Here is a 15310-nt window from a genome sequence, read left to right as displayed (position 1 = left end):
TAATTGAATTTCGAAGAAGGAAGGAAAGAAAAATACATTTGGTTGACCTGATACGAATTGTTGCCTTCTCCCTCTCTGGTTCTCAGCCCTATGGACAAAAACAAATAAACGCCACTGAAAAATACAGAGGTGGACAGTATAAAGGTGTCGGAATGAGACCCGAAGTGGTCTTCTTTCCAGGGGTAAATTAGAATAAGTTGATTTTCATTAAGTGGGAACAGATCAATATTTCATTATTAACGTGGTGACAATTGCATGTTAATAAGAAGTCATCTTTTTTCAAGCTTCTAACTGCCAAGCCACTGGATTAACGACTTCCCTCAACCAGAGGAGTCTCTTTACATTTCCTCTCTTGTTCTATGGACTCGTGAGCAGATGTGTGTGCTGTGTGTGTGGAAACACTGACCTGTGCTAGGCAGGATTAGGAAACACCTTCTAATGTTTCCTTCAGGAAGCAAGGGGTTTTGCTAACCTGTTTTCCCCTTGGGTTTCCCTCCCCCCAGAACGTTCCCCATTATCTTGTTTGTTACTGGGATTCAGACAATGATCCTCTTTGGCAGGTTAGTCTTACTGATATAAGTAAACCTTTTCCCCCCCTCTTTCAGGAAGGAAGATAATAAGATAAATCATTAATTAAAGGGGCTGCATATGGCACAGATGGAACTCTACCCATGTGGCTGCCTCTCCCAACAGTTGAGGGTAAAGCGCACCATAAATCACTCATGGCCTAGCAGACTCAATAGGAACCGTCCTGCCCTTTCCAGCGATGATAAACAACACACGCTCCCAGTGCAGCCCATTAGGTATTCCAGAGTAGGTGAACTATGAGATAACGCATTTATCCTTCTCGGGAAGGGATCTCTTCCTGCTTCACGTGGTGCAGAGAAAGCGCACCCAACTGAACGAGGCCTAATGAGGATTAATGCATTATTCCTCAGAGGATTCGGGCCTCTTCTCTTTTGTGCAGTCGTTAAATAATAACAAAATGAGATAAAATGGCCCCTGATGCTTCCCTCAGCAGTAAATCTGATGCTCCTTACGCTTACTTTGCTTTTTCCTTCCCTTCCCTTTCTTTTTCTTCTTCTACTTTTTTTTTTTTTTTTAAATCGAGGGCTCTAAGGTGTTCCTCCTCTAAATCCAGTTGAGATAACCATTGCCTCCCAGCTCTTTGTGGGAAGAAACACATCAGGAATTCTCAAAAGTCAAATTATTTGAAAAGTCAAAATTAAGTAGCAAGGTATGAAAAACCAATGACAAGTTTCCCAGATATTAAGAGCCAGTGAAGCTTGCCTGGACCACCCCGATGAAGTCTAGCTCCCCGGTCGCCTCTTAGAGCTTTCCTTCAGTATGGTTTGCCACAGCTGGGTGTTTATCTGTGTGCTCATTTAAATATCGGTGCTATTTACATGCGGCCAAAGCAAAGGATCTATGGCCAGAGTATGTATTTAATAAATAATCATCAATGAATAAATAAAAGAATTCAGAAAAAGAAACTTAGAGTATGGTGTGGTTGGGAAGTGCTACAAGCCACCCCGGAAGCCGCTCTAGTGACGTGAAATGAAAATAAAATGCTTTAAGTCACGGAAGGAGTTCTGAAGGAGGTGAGTGATGCGTCACGTTTTCGAACTATCCTCGGCCACACAGTGAACATATCATGCTTGGAGCAGGTCAGAGGTGGAGTGGGGTCACGCAGAGGGGTCACCCTCCGGAGATGGCCCAGGGAATGCCGTGGGCTCTGGGCATGGGAGCTGGCGTGGGAGCTGGCGTGGGTGCTGGCGTGGGTATTCACCAAATGCGTACTCTTGGAAGGGGACGTCGGAGGCGAGGCGGAGAGAACCTGCTTTCTGACACCTCCCCTCCAACTGGGGCACATGTGTTTATGTTCTGCACAAAGATGTCATCTGTAGACTCCAACTGGAGACTTCCAGGGACGTTCCAATGACGTATTTCACCATTTCACACTTCGAGTTGTTTTTCTCTGAATTATAATTGCTTTTTACATAATGAACAACCTGCTCGAGAATGACAAAGCATAAAGAACTATTTCTCACGTCCTTTAAGACTGCAGCAGAATAGGATGTGATTGGGAAAAAAAATCAGTTGGTTTCTTTGGGAATAATCGATGATTCGAGTGACAGTCGAACATGGACCCACCTGTGCCCTCCAATCTCCAAGAGGCAAACCATCGACATTAGAAAGGAACTCACTGGCCCTTGTCCAGCCGTGCAGACTGTGGCAAAATATCACGGCTCACTCCTTCAGGAATCATCCGCGGTGGGTTTTTTGTAAACAGTCTCTGAAGCACGAGCAGTGGGTCCCTCGCTCCGTGGAGGGATCCTCCTTTGCCGAGTCTCCCCAGCCCCACTCTGCAGGAGGCAGTCCTAGTCCCGCCTGGAGTTGAAAGCAGACCAAGGAATCCAAGTCTTGCGTTGGGGATTTCTAAAGCAGACCTGCTAGGCTTTTACAAAGTAACTTCAGTTCTCCTAAAAGTGTTAGGCCTAAGACATTTCACCTCTGCTCTCCACTTCCCTTTACCCAAAAGATAAGGATTCCTGGGTGTTGAGAGGAGCGTATATTGTGGGCGAGTGGAGAAGCCATCCTAGGTACGCAGGCATCGGTCTGTTTGAGAAGAAGCTCTGTGTTCTGCTTCCCAATGGCTATTTGCTGGGCTGAGTCCTTGACCCCCGGTTGGGTGAAGTGGGGGCAGCATGCAAATTAATCCTTCAGGTGAGTGTGGAAGCAGAAGGCTTGTCTGTTTCCATGCCTCGTGAAGCGTCTCCCCTTCCACCAGTCCACGTTGCAGGGGCAGAAGACTAGAAGAAATACTTGAGGGCTATGACCAAGAAAAGGAGTCTGAGACATCGCTAGAAAAATACTAGCAGTTCTAGAATGGCCTTCACTCAGAGATCAGAAGGGAGACTGCACATTCTGCAGGAGTCAGTACACAGAAGGTCCTAACTCAGGACCACATGTGACCTCCAAGTCCTTGGACACCATCCCTGGAGGCTGAATGGACCCAGATCCCCTGATTTGACTCCAGTCAAGTTCTGTCATCCAGCAACACAGGTGTTCATAATAAGAATGTAATGCAGTTGTAGGAAGGAATAAAGTTAGGTTTCTTGCCACTTGGACGCAAGGCCACTACATTTATGTCTATTACATAACGGTGGCATCTGTCAGGAGTAACGCACATGCCCCTGCATTCAATGGCGAGCCTTCCATACCCACTTCCCAAGAGCAGGCGCTTGAAGCCATGTCCCCAAGGGTGGGGACAGGCCGTGTTCAACCGCCTCTGATGTCACCAGCCCCGACAGCATCTCCGCTCATCCACACATCTTGTTCTTTGGAGCACATTCATTCTCCAAAGAACAAAGATGTTTTGCAGCATCTTTGAAACTGAGATTCCTTGGAATTTGAATATTAGGTTATATTATTCTGCTTTTGCTTTCTACACGTACGGTCTTTGATGCTTTTCAAACTCCTTATCTCTGTTTGTCCCTTCTGCCACTCTTCAAAGTAGTGAGAGGAGCAATCTTGCTCTCTTTTGACAGATGAGATGACTGAAGCCCAGAAAGACCTGGTAACAAGTCCAAAGTCACAGAGCATAAAATAATAGTCATCGCAACACCACCACCACCCTGTGACGATCCTTCAGTTCAGTCGCTCAGTCGTGTCCGACTCTTTGCGACCCCATGAATCGAAGCACGCCAGGCCTCCCTGTCCATCGCCAACTCCCGGAGTTCACTCAGACCCACGTCCATCGAGTCAGTGATGCCATCCAGCCATCTCATCCTCTGTCGTCCCCTTCTCCTCCTGCCCCCAATCCCTCCCAGCATCAGAGTCTTTTCCAATGAGTCAACTCTTGGCATGAGGTGGCCAAAGTATTGGAGTTTCAGCTTTAGCATCAGTCCTTCCAAATAACACCCAGGGCTGATCTCCTTCAGAATGGACTGGTTGGATCTCCTTGCAGTCCAAGGGACTCTCAAGAGTCTTCTCCAACACCACAGTTCAAAAGCATCAATTCTTTGGCGCTCAGCTTTCTTCACAGTCCAACTCTCACATCCACACATGACCACTGGAAAAACCATAGCCTTGACTAGATGGACCTTTGTTGGCAAAGTAATGTCTCTGCTTTTTAATATGCTTTTTAATATGCTATCTAGGTTGGTCATAACTTTTATTCCAAGGAGTAAGCGTCTTTTAATTTCATGGTTGCGATCACCATCTGCAGTGATTTTGGAGCCCCCCAAAATAAAGTCTGACACTGTTTCCACTGTTTCCCCATCTATTTGCCATGAAGTGATGGGACCAGATGCCATGATCTTAGTTTTCTGAATGTTGAGCTTTAAGCCAACTTTTTCACTCTAAGAGTTACCACTTTTTAATTTTTTGCTACCTGTGTGCTAACAGCTCTTCCTGCATCATCATTATGTGTCAACAGCTCCCTTAAGGAGGTTTTATTTCGATCACCATGCTGCAGATAAGACGACAGAGGCCTCCTGAGATGACGAGCCCTGACGACGATCACGTGAGTGAAGCTGTGTCATGCACCACACGCAACTCACATGCTCTTTATCGAACCTAACCCTCCAGAAAGAGGCCATCCACTGTTTCACTTAATCCTCAAAACATCAAGTAAATCTATTAGCATGCTTTAAGATTAGAGAGGCTTATTATTACAACCAAACAGAGTAAACCCTGAAGGCAAACAGGAGCTCTGGAGGAGTCTCTCCATTCGCCCTTCCCACCAGGGACTGACGGTATCTGAAAGGCAGAACGATTCAAAAGTCCAGCCATCTGCAGAGACTTCCCTCTGTGGTTCTTCCTTTGAGAACAATCTCAAATTTGAGTGGGCATAGAAAGGGTGTGAGAAGACTGCACACAATTCTGTGTGTGTGTTTCTATAGTGTGTGGCTTAATCAATAATGAATTTCAATCTTCTAAATGGCTTAGAGGCTCCAAATTTTTTTTTAATTTAGCAATACAAAAAAAGAAAAAAGAGGAAGGTTTAAAAGTGTATAAGACACGTGTGCCCAACTGCAAAGCCCCTGATTATTCCCATTTGTCCTTCTAAGCCAGGGTCAAAGATCTACTGTTCCCTCCTCTAAAGTTTTAGGGTTTTCTCCCATTCTAAGCCAGCCGAGCACAGAGCTGAAAAGTAAACGGCGAAATGGCTGTGTCACAGATACCTGTTGACTATCTTGCCGATTGACCAAAAATAACACTGATTTGATCCTCTCTGAAATTTTTAGTTCACATGCCTCAATCTTGCCAGCTCTTAAGAGCCGAGTGCCTGCCACGTAGATATAGTAATTTGCTGTATTCCTATTGAGAAACATAACTTGAGGCTTCCAGTTCTACTGTGTTCTAGCGCAAACTGTCAATTTCCTACTGAGTTCAGATGAGTCTGTTTCAGACTACTATTCAGTATATATGCAGTTCGCTAACACTCACCTGTAAATTTGTGTTTATTCTTCCTTCCCAAGCTCTAAGTGCAATCTATTTTAATTTTCCCCCTTGCCAAATATTCAGTTGCTGACAAACACATTCAAATTTCCTTGCATATTCATGCCTGTGATTTTGTGCTCAAATTGAGTTCCTGGGCTAATCAGTTTTGCTGTTTGCATACACATATCTGTTCACGCGCATGCGTGCACACACACACATACACACACACACAATTTCCATTTACCTGCAATTGCTGGCGGGAGTTTTAGAGAAAATAAGAAGTATATGCCTTACCACGACATGCCAGTGTAGAACACCCCTCCTTCAGTAAATAGAATACACTGTAATTTCATCTTCTGCAAGCGTCGATTTTGAAAAGCAATAAAACATTCAGAATTTAAAAATCTACCCTTAAAGTCTGTACATTGTTCATAAATTAAGTTATACTTGTTTTGTGTGTGTATCCCTACTGATATTTGTTAAAATGTATATAATATCTATTGTAGTGTGCATATATAATACATACGAAAGTGAAAGTGAAGCGGCTCAGTCGTGTCCGACTCTTTGCGACCCCATGGACTGCAGCATCCGTCCATGGCTCCTCCGTCCATGGGATTTTCAAGGCAAGAGTACTGGAGTGGGTTTCCATTTCCTTCTCCAGGGGATCTTCCCAACCCAGGGATCGAACCTGGGTCTCCTGCATTGTAGGCAGACGCTCTTACCGTCTGAGCCACCACGGAAGTCAGATAATATGTAAGCAGAACAGAACCTTAGAGCATCTTATAACATTTAAAGTGTTCTGCCAAGTGCGTGCCATTGTAAATGTCTAAGTTCAATGCGTATTTTAACTCGCCAATATTCTGAAACAGTATTGCCACCAAATAATTATTTACATGATTATATATGTTTTCCTTTCTGTATTTGTGTTAACCCAGAATTTTCTCTAGCTTACTGTTCTGTGCTCAAGAAACTCACCCACTATAGTTCTGGGTGATTCTCTTCTACGTTTATACGGCAGTTTATGATTTGCCAAGCAATTTCCTGTAGACTGTCTTATTTTATCCTCATAAAAGCTCAGTCGGGAGGACACTTTAATTTCCATTTTACAGATGAGCTGACAAAATCAGAGAGGTTACCTGACAGTGTGGCTTAGTTGACAATTGAAAACAGCTTATAAGAGCCCACGTTCTCACTCTCCCTTGAAGCTTCTGGGGCAGTTTTAGAATGCCTGTCTCCTTAAAGACCTCTTAGAAGATACATGGTCCACATTTTTATAAAAATAACTTTGCTAATTTTTGCATATGAGTTTTAAATTTTAGACCAAAATAACCTCCTTAAGTAGGGATTAAAAAAAAATGATGTGAGGAATAACTAGGAGAATGACCTCAGCAAAAGTTGGGAATTGAACTTAAGACTGATCACCTTTATTTCAACCATCTCCTCTCTCTGAGTTTTGAGGCAAGTGAGTGAAGCACATTTATTGATTTCAAATTGGAATTTAAGCTCCACTCAAAAATAGTGTCTTTTCATTGCTAAGTGCAGAGAATTAAGCCATTCAGACTCTCACTGAGATGCCTAGAGTCTTTCTAGAACCTTCTAAGATGGTGTTTTCAACTGAATCCACAGAACGAGCATAGAAAATAAGTACGATATGTCGATAGAAGAAGCTCTATGATCGGTGACACGTTAACCAACACAGTCCACAAAGCTAATCTTGCTGAACAATTCTGCAAAGGAAATCTCCCAGACATTCCATGACCTGCTTCCTGGACTCACCATATGGAAGATTAGCAAAGCCCAGACTAGAAGCGTGATGTTGTAGTCCCAACCCTGTGTCTTTTCCTTCACGCCTCCTGGGCGCCTCTGCTGGAGTGACTCAGGGTGTCCTTTGAAAAGCCAGGCTCAGAGGAGGCTGTGTGCATGTTAGGTCGCTCAGTCGTGTCCGACTCTTTGCGACCCCACGGACTGTAAACTGCCAGGCTCCTCTGCCCAGGAGATTTTCCAGGCCAGCATACTGGGGTGGGTTGCCATGCCCTATCCCAGGGGATCTTCCTGACCCGGGGATCGAACCCTTGTTTCTTACGTCTCCTGCATTGGCAGGCGGGTTCTTTACCACTAGGACCACCTGGGAAGACCCCACGGGTTAGTGTCAGAAGAGGTTGGTTCAGCACAGCTGGAGGCCACGCTAGGGGATCTTGGATGTGTGGGCCATCCCTCTCTCTGCCTTGGAAAGAAAGGGAGGCTGCTTCCACATACTCAAAGAAGGAATAGGGATTTAAGGTCTCCAAACTTATCGCTGTTTTTTTGTTTGTTTTTCTGTTTTCATCAAACGGTCTGAAGTTCCAAAAAAGGTTCATGATTGTGTTTAGTCAGTCATTTATTCACAATATTCTTTGGGTTTCTACAGTGATAATTTTGTGTTAAGCGTTAAGGAAGGAAAGTAAGACCTTGGCTTTGCCAATAAGGTGCAGACAGTGGAGCTGGGAAGAGGGATAAGAACACAAGCAACCAAAGTCTGCATCCAACATGGGCAGAAACACAGGATGGCGGCTCTGGGGAAACGACACCCAATGCCCAGCCTTGACTGGGAGGACCAGGAAGAGCCTCAGAGGGAGAGCGAGCTGCCCTGAGGCCTGAGTGCTGCTTGGCATGGAGAAAACCCTGCTTATTAATTTCCCTATCTTTGGGGTTTTGACGGGAGTTTTATTACTTACACAGGCATCAGGCTGGATTCAGCCACAGGCTGTCATTTGCCAACCCCCGAAGAAGAGAGCTGGGCGCTGGTTAATTTAGCTAAGATGTTCCAGGAAGGTTTTCTAAGGAGGTAACACGCCAGCCAAGATCTCAATGCTGAGAAAGGTCCAGTCATGGAATATCTAGAGAAAATGTTTTGGAGGGAGTAAATGGATGTAAAGATTCAAGGTGAGGAGGAGTGAAGAGGGACACTTCTAGCACATCCAAGCACTTTAAATCATCCGAGTGCAAGTCACTCAGTCGTGTCCGACTCTTCATAACCCCATGGACTGTAACCTGCCAGGCTCCTCTGTCCATGGAACTTTCCAGGCAAGAATACTGGAGTGGGTGGCCATTTCCTCCTCCAGAGGATCTTCCTGACTTCTGTGTATATGAAGGGTGTTTGAATATTCCTTGCTCATTTTTATGAAATACCACCTTTAATCACTTTCCTTCCATTATTCAAGATATTATTTCACTAACTTGTTTTTACTACCTAGAATATACTTTTGAATTTTCCAAAGGTGGAAGATTAATTGCCAGACTCCTGCCTTAAGTTCCAGCTTTACATTTTTTGAGTGACGGAAATTCAGTGTACTTTCGGCTGTTTGGCTTAGCTGAATAAACTCTTGCTGTTAATACCCAGGTCTTGCCAAGCATCGTATAGAAAAGCATTTTCAGGAAGGAAATGGGGAAATTGGGAAGATTTGACTTTTTAAAGAAATAACTTTGGAAGGCAGTTTGGATGGAATGAGCAACGGTGGGGCTGCTTTATGGATTAGCTGCAAAGCGTTTCCAATCTAAAAGTAGGGTAACATCTCCTGAAAAATAAAAGTTATATACCATGGGCCCTTGACATTTGTAAAGGATATATTCCACAGCCTTCAAAACCCTCTAAATTTATGAAGCCACCAAACCATATATTTCCCCTCATAAAACGCAGCGAGGTATATCTGAAAAATTTAAGCGACTTCTTTAGGTTCTTAATAGCTGTATAAATATAGAACCCACGGTCATTTGTAAAGAGTCACCTGTTTGGTGTGCGATGCTTTTATAACAACACTGGCAGGCAGAAAGGATGCAGCTCAACAGAGAAACTGGAAATTCACGTTGTGCTGTAGCTCTGAGCTGCTCACTGGTGCAACTGCATCCTCCTACAGCTGAGTGTCACTCAACACAGTACAAACTCCTATCTCAGCAAATGGCCAAAATGCTGCATGTCCTGAGCCCCGGTCACCTCCCTGATAGACAAAACCATAACACTGCATCTGCAAATGTCATGAAGTTAAGGTGTTGCTAAACCGTTAATAGACAAAACAAAAGACTTGAATGGCTGGGTGTTCCAAAGGGATGCCGTTTGATTGCTAAGCTCTGGCAAATCTCCCGAGTGGGAGGAAAGATACTTACTTCACCACTTTTTAAGTGCACGGAAACAGGAAGAAAGACAACATTTTGAAGTCAAAGAGAATGTGAAACAGGATAAAGACAAGCCACGAAAGTCTTCCCCGGACTTCAATCTCAAAGCTACGGGAGAGCCTTTCAATTAATAACCCTTAGTTAATCCCACTAAAATAATTTTATACCATGATCCCTGAAACTCGACATGAATTCAGAGGCAATGACAGCTCATGTCCCAGTCACAAAACATCACGGGTACATTTTGTCAACTATAAGACCCTGCCATCAATATAGATCTCCACTTTTGTAAATCATCTTTTATTTGGGGAAGGAGGGAGGTATTGATTTTTCCCTAGTCTTTTCTCGGAATGTTAACCTTGTTTAAGTTCTTCATTTCCTCTGCCTGAAGCACCATGTTGCAAGAGGATTAAATGCATAGTAAAATGGCCATGTGGAGAAAGGTTTATGCATTATGTTAAAACCTGCTCCCTTGATAAATGGAGCCATTACCGTCTGGAATTCACTGCATCAGTCCACTTAGTTCAATCCAACAACACGCCTTAAAAGTCTCACAAATTTGTTCAAATGCTAATGAGCTGCACCACCAAACCTCATCTGCTGTAGAAGGAGCTAATATTTCCAAGGGTTTAAGGCATTTAAGAGCTACCCATGGACTCACTTTACCTGACTTGACAATTCAGGACTACTCAGATTTATAGACGGCGGGGGGGAACATACATTTCATCGTGTGGCAGCTTCTGAAAATGCAGTCAATGAACCTTAACAAAAATCACTTTTTGTTTAGCATCAGTTTATCTTCATCTACTCTCAGGATACAATGTGGGAAAGATCTCTTCCAAAAGGTCATATATGTGTATTTTTTTTTTTTTTCCAAATAAACTGCTTAAATCTAATAACATCCATTAAAGCCATCTCAAAGGCAAAAGGCAGCCATGCTGGTCACATGTCCCCGGGCGCACCTAATGAAGCCCACCCTCATTCAGCACCCTCCGTCGAGTGCCCACACCGCGAGAGGCGCTGCAGTAAGTGTGCAGAATTCTCCTACTCTCATCTGAATGGGCCTGGGTCCATTTTTAGGACGACTATCACACCAGCTTTACAGGCGTGAAGCTGGCACCATCAGACAGGGACCCATGCTCAGAGGGACCCCAGAGCTGGTTTAACACCCTGCTGTTGCCTTCTTGAAATACTGGGAGGGGCTCCATAAATTTCACAGCCTGTTATGACTTCAGGTGAACTGGCTGATGGGTTAAATAGATTTAGCAAGGCTGCGTGTGTATGTGCTAAGTCACTTCAGTGTGTCTGACTCTTTGCGAAGCTGTGGACAGTAGCCCACCAGGCTCCTCTGTCTACGACATTCTCCAGGCAAGAGTACTGGAGCGGGTTACCATTTCCTCCTCCACGGGGTCTTCCCGGCCCAGGGACTGAGCCCTCCTCTCTCGTTTCTCCTGTGTTGGCAGGCGGGTTCTTTACCACTAGGGCCATAGGGAAGCCCTTACCAAAGCTAGCTGGGGAGGACTGGCTGCAGCTTCTCACCCTTCAAGGCTCATCTAAGACATAACTCCCCAGGGAGGGCTTCCTCAACGCCCTGCCCCATCCCCACTCCTCTCCGGCCTCTAGAGTCTTCTTTCACACCCGCCCTTCCTCTGAAACAGGCCTTCTCTCGCTTTTCCGGTTTTTTGTAACTACCTGCTCACTCACATCGCACACTGGCCGGACTCCAGGCTCCCTGAGGACCAGAATCACGTCTATAGTGTTCCCTGTTGTACCTGCGCGTGTCCAGGGCTGCTTTATACATTAGGACTTTGGGCTGTGGGGATGGAGGGGATGCACCTCTTTTCAGAAACCTCCAAAAAATTCAGGGCCTTCAATGCTTGGAGATCTGACCAAACATACATTGGTAGAGACACAGAAAAATAAAACTTAAAATTGTAATCAATAATAATTTCAAAAGCAAACGAATAGCTATTGTTTTCTTTAAAAAAGTATATACTTAACATAGCAAATGAGTGCATTGGAGTAGGCTTATTTCTAGAAGGTGTGAGCTTTCCCAGGACAAGATTCTAGGGCTCTTGAGAAACTTTAACAGTCTTATCTGAAAATAACCCCCAGCACAGGGTCAGGGGCCTGGTGCTGACTCCAGACTCAATTCAGGCCAAACACATATTGGGTAATAGAGGGAAATATACAGGTAAGTACGAAACGGTGCCTGCTTTCAAGACAGCAGTCAGAGGACAAAAAGACTAATAGACAAGGAACCAGTAAATAAATCCTCAAGCGACAAGGATATGAGATGGGAACTAATGGCTGGATAAATTTAGATAAAGACAGCTTTCTGGAAAGCTGTTATGCATGCAAAACGTTAGGGTTTATGAACATGGTATGGGACAAGGTGATGTAAGTATTCAGACAAAATAAGGGCATCTTTCCTTACACAGGTGGAGATTTTTTAAAGAAACTCATTTATTTGATTAGACAGGGTTAAACCAAAATGGTTGGTAACTCAGAAGAAAGTAGAGTGAATTGGCTTTGATCGCCTGGCAAATAAGAGCCAGTTCTGGTTAGTGACGATGGCACTGGATGAAATGACACCCTCGCCGTGGTTTCCACTGGTTTCACATCTTGGCTTTTTGTCATCAAGTTCAAGAGATGACATTATAGAATATACTACTTAGGCCTCATCTGTCTCAATGTGTTCGGTTGGTCTAGTTTACGCAACCAAAAGCAAAACATGCACGTGTTCCCTTGTTGACATGCAAAGCTACAGTACTCATTTGTGCATCGAAGCTGGGGAGCCCCTCGCTGAACTAACAGAAACTCTACGGCATGGAATTTATTAAATTCACTCCATCAAATAGATTATGCTTACTGTATTCCAGGTAGAAGAGAAAATGAGTCCTTGAGAAGCTTATAATCTAATAGCAGAAATCAGAAACAGACAAGCAAACAAACAAACCAGTAATAATTTCAGGAAATAATCAATACTGTGAAAGGAATAAAACAGATCAATAGGAGTCTCGGAGGTCAGCAAACATTTCCTATTAAAAGACCACATAGTAAATATTTTGGGATCTGTGGGCCGAAAGGTCTCTGTTGCAACTACCCAAGTCTCACTTGTAACACAAACATGTAACGATGTGTAATGAGCATGGAGGTGTGCCAATAAAACTTTATTTGCAAAACAGGCAGCAGGCTGGATTCAGCCACAGGCTGTCGTATGCCAACCCTTGAGGAAGAGAGCTGGGCACTGGCTAATTTAGATAAACTGTTCCGGGAAGGTTCTCTAAGGAGGTAACATGCCAGCCGAGATCTCAATGCTGAGAAAGTTCCAGGTGTGGAAATATCTAGAGAAAATGTTTTGGAGGCAGTAAATGAATGTAAAGATTCAAGGTGAGGAGGAGTAAAAAAGAGGGACACTTCTAGTACCTCCAAATACTTTAAACCATCCAAGTGAAAGTCGCTCAGTCATGTCCCATGGACTGCAGCCTGCCAGGCTCTTCTGACCATGAGATTTCCCAGGCAAGAATCCTGGAGTGGGCTGCCATTTCCTTCTTCAGGGGTTCTTCCTGATCCAGGGATTGAACCTGAGTCTCCTGCTTTGGAGGCAGATTCTTTACCATCTGAGCCATAAGAAAGCCCCAAGTCACTGAAAGTTCATACAAAAAACTACACTAACATGAAGACAAGGCAAAAAGACAGGACACTGAGAGATGAACTCCCTAGGTCGGTAGGTGCCCAGTATGCTACTGGAGATCAGTGGAGAAGTAACTCCAGAAAGAATGAAGAGACGGAGCCAAAGCAAAAAAAACACCCAGTTGTGGATGTGACTGGTGATGGAAGTGAAGTCTGATGCTATAAAAAGCAATATTGCGCAGGAACCTGGAATGTTAGGTCCACGAATCAAGGCAAACTGGAAGTGGTCAAACAGAAGATGGCAAGAGTGAACGTCGACATTTTAAGAATCAGTGAACTAAAATGGACTGGAATGGGTGAATTTAACTCAGATGACCATTATATCTACTCCTGCAGGCAGGAATCCCTCAGAAGAAATGGAGTAGCCATCATAGTCAATAAAAGAGTCTGAAATGCAGTACTTGGATGCAATCTCAAAAACAGCAGAATGATCTCTGTTTGTTTTCAAGGCAAACCATTCAATATCACAGTCATCCAAGTCTATGCCCAACCAGTAATGCTGAAGAAGCTGAAGTTGAATGGTTCTATGAAGACCTACAAGACCTTCTAGAACAAACACCCAAAAAAGATCCCCTTTTCATTATAGGGGACTGGAATGCAAAATAGGGAAGTCAAGAAACACCTGGAGTAACAGGCAAATTTGGCCTTGGAATACGGCATGAAGCAGGGAAAAGGCTAATAGAGTTTTGCCAAGAGAACACACTGATCATAGCAAACACCCTCTTCCAACAACACAAGAGAAGACTCTACATGTTGACGTCACCAGATGGTCAACACTGAAATCAGATTGATTATATTCTTTGCGGTCAAAGATGGAGAAGCTCTATACAGTCAGCAAAAACAAGACTGGGAGATGACTGTGGCTCGTATCATGAACTCCTTATTACCAAATTCAGACTTAAATTGAAGAAAGTAGGGAAAACAACTAGACCACTCAGGTATGACCTAGATCAAATCCCTTACAATTATACAGTGGAAGTGAGAAGTAGATTCAAGGGATTAGATCTGATAGACAGAGTGCCTGAAGAACTATGGACAGAGGTTCGTGACATTGTACAGGCAACAGGGAGCAAGACCATCCCCAAGAAAAAGAAATGCAAAAAGGTAAAATGGTTGTCTGAGGAGGTTGTCAAATACTTGTGACTAAATGGTTGTCACAAGTATTTGTGAAAAGAAGAGAAGCGTAAGCAAAGGAGAAAAGGGAAGATATACCCATTTGAATGCAGAGTTCCAAAGAAGAGCAAGGAGAGATAAGAAAGCCTTCCTCTGTGATCAATGCAAAGAAATAGAGGAAAACAATAGAATGGGAAAGACTAGAGATCTCTTCAAGAAAATTAGAGATACCAAGGGGACACTTCATGCAAAGATGGGCTCGGTAAAGGACAGAAATGGTATGGACCTAACAGAAGCAGAAGATATTAAGAAGAGGTGGCAAGAATACACAGAAGAACTGTACAAAAAAGATCTTCACGACCAAGATAATCACGATGGTATGATCACTCACCTAGAGCCAGACATCCTGGAATGTGAAGTCAAGTGGGCCTTAGGAAGCATCACTATGAGCAAAGCTAGTGGAGGTGATGGAATTCCAGCTGAGCCATCTCAAATCCTAAAAGATGATGTTGTGAAAGTGCTGCACTCAATATGCCAGAAAATTTGGAAAACTCAGCAGTGGCCACAGGACCGGACAAGGTCAGTTTTCATTCCAATCCCAAAGAAAGGCAATGCCAAAGAATGCTCAAACTACCGCACAATTGCACTCATCTCGCATGCTGAGCGACTTCACGTCCACTTTTCACTTTCATGCATTGGAGAAGGAAATGGCAACCCACTCCAGTGTTCTTGCCTGGAGAATCCCAGGGATGGGGAAGCCTGGTGGGCTGCCATCTGTGGGGTCGCACAGAGTTGGACACGACTAAAGCAACTTAGCAGCAGCAGCAGCAGCAGCAGCACATGCTAACAAAGTAATGCTCAAAATTCTCCAAACCAGGCTTCAACAGTACATGAACCTTCAACT

General features: G+C 44.0%; 1 protein-coding gene and 1 non-coding gene across 2 annotated transcripts in view; both read right to left on the bottom strand.

Annotated features, from left to right (window-relative positions):
* The window catches only part of TSHZ2 (teashirt zinc finger homeobox 2), a 494166-nt gene that overhangs the window by 394175 nt on the left and 84681 nt on the right, over positions 1-15310 (bottom strand). The window lies entirely within an intron of this gene.
* TRNAC-ACA (transfer RNA cysteine (anticodon ACA)) lies at positions 6116-6188 on the bottom strand. Its single transcript has one exon. It is a non-coding gene; the product is annotated as a tRNA-Cys (tRNA).

The sequence above is a fragment of the Bos taurus genome, chromosome 13, assembly GCF_002263795.3.
Source record: "Bos taurus isolate L1 Dominette 01449 registration number 42190680 breed Hereford chromosome 13, ARS-UCD2.0, whole genome shotgun sequence".
NCBI classification, from domain to species: domain Eukaryota; kingdom Metazoa; phylum Chordata; class Mammalia; order Artiodactyla; family Bovidae; genus Bos; species Bos taurus.
Note: the sequence above shows the minus strand (reverse complement) of the source record. Positions and strands in the feature narration are given on the sequence as shown.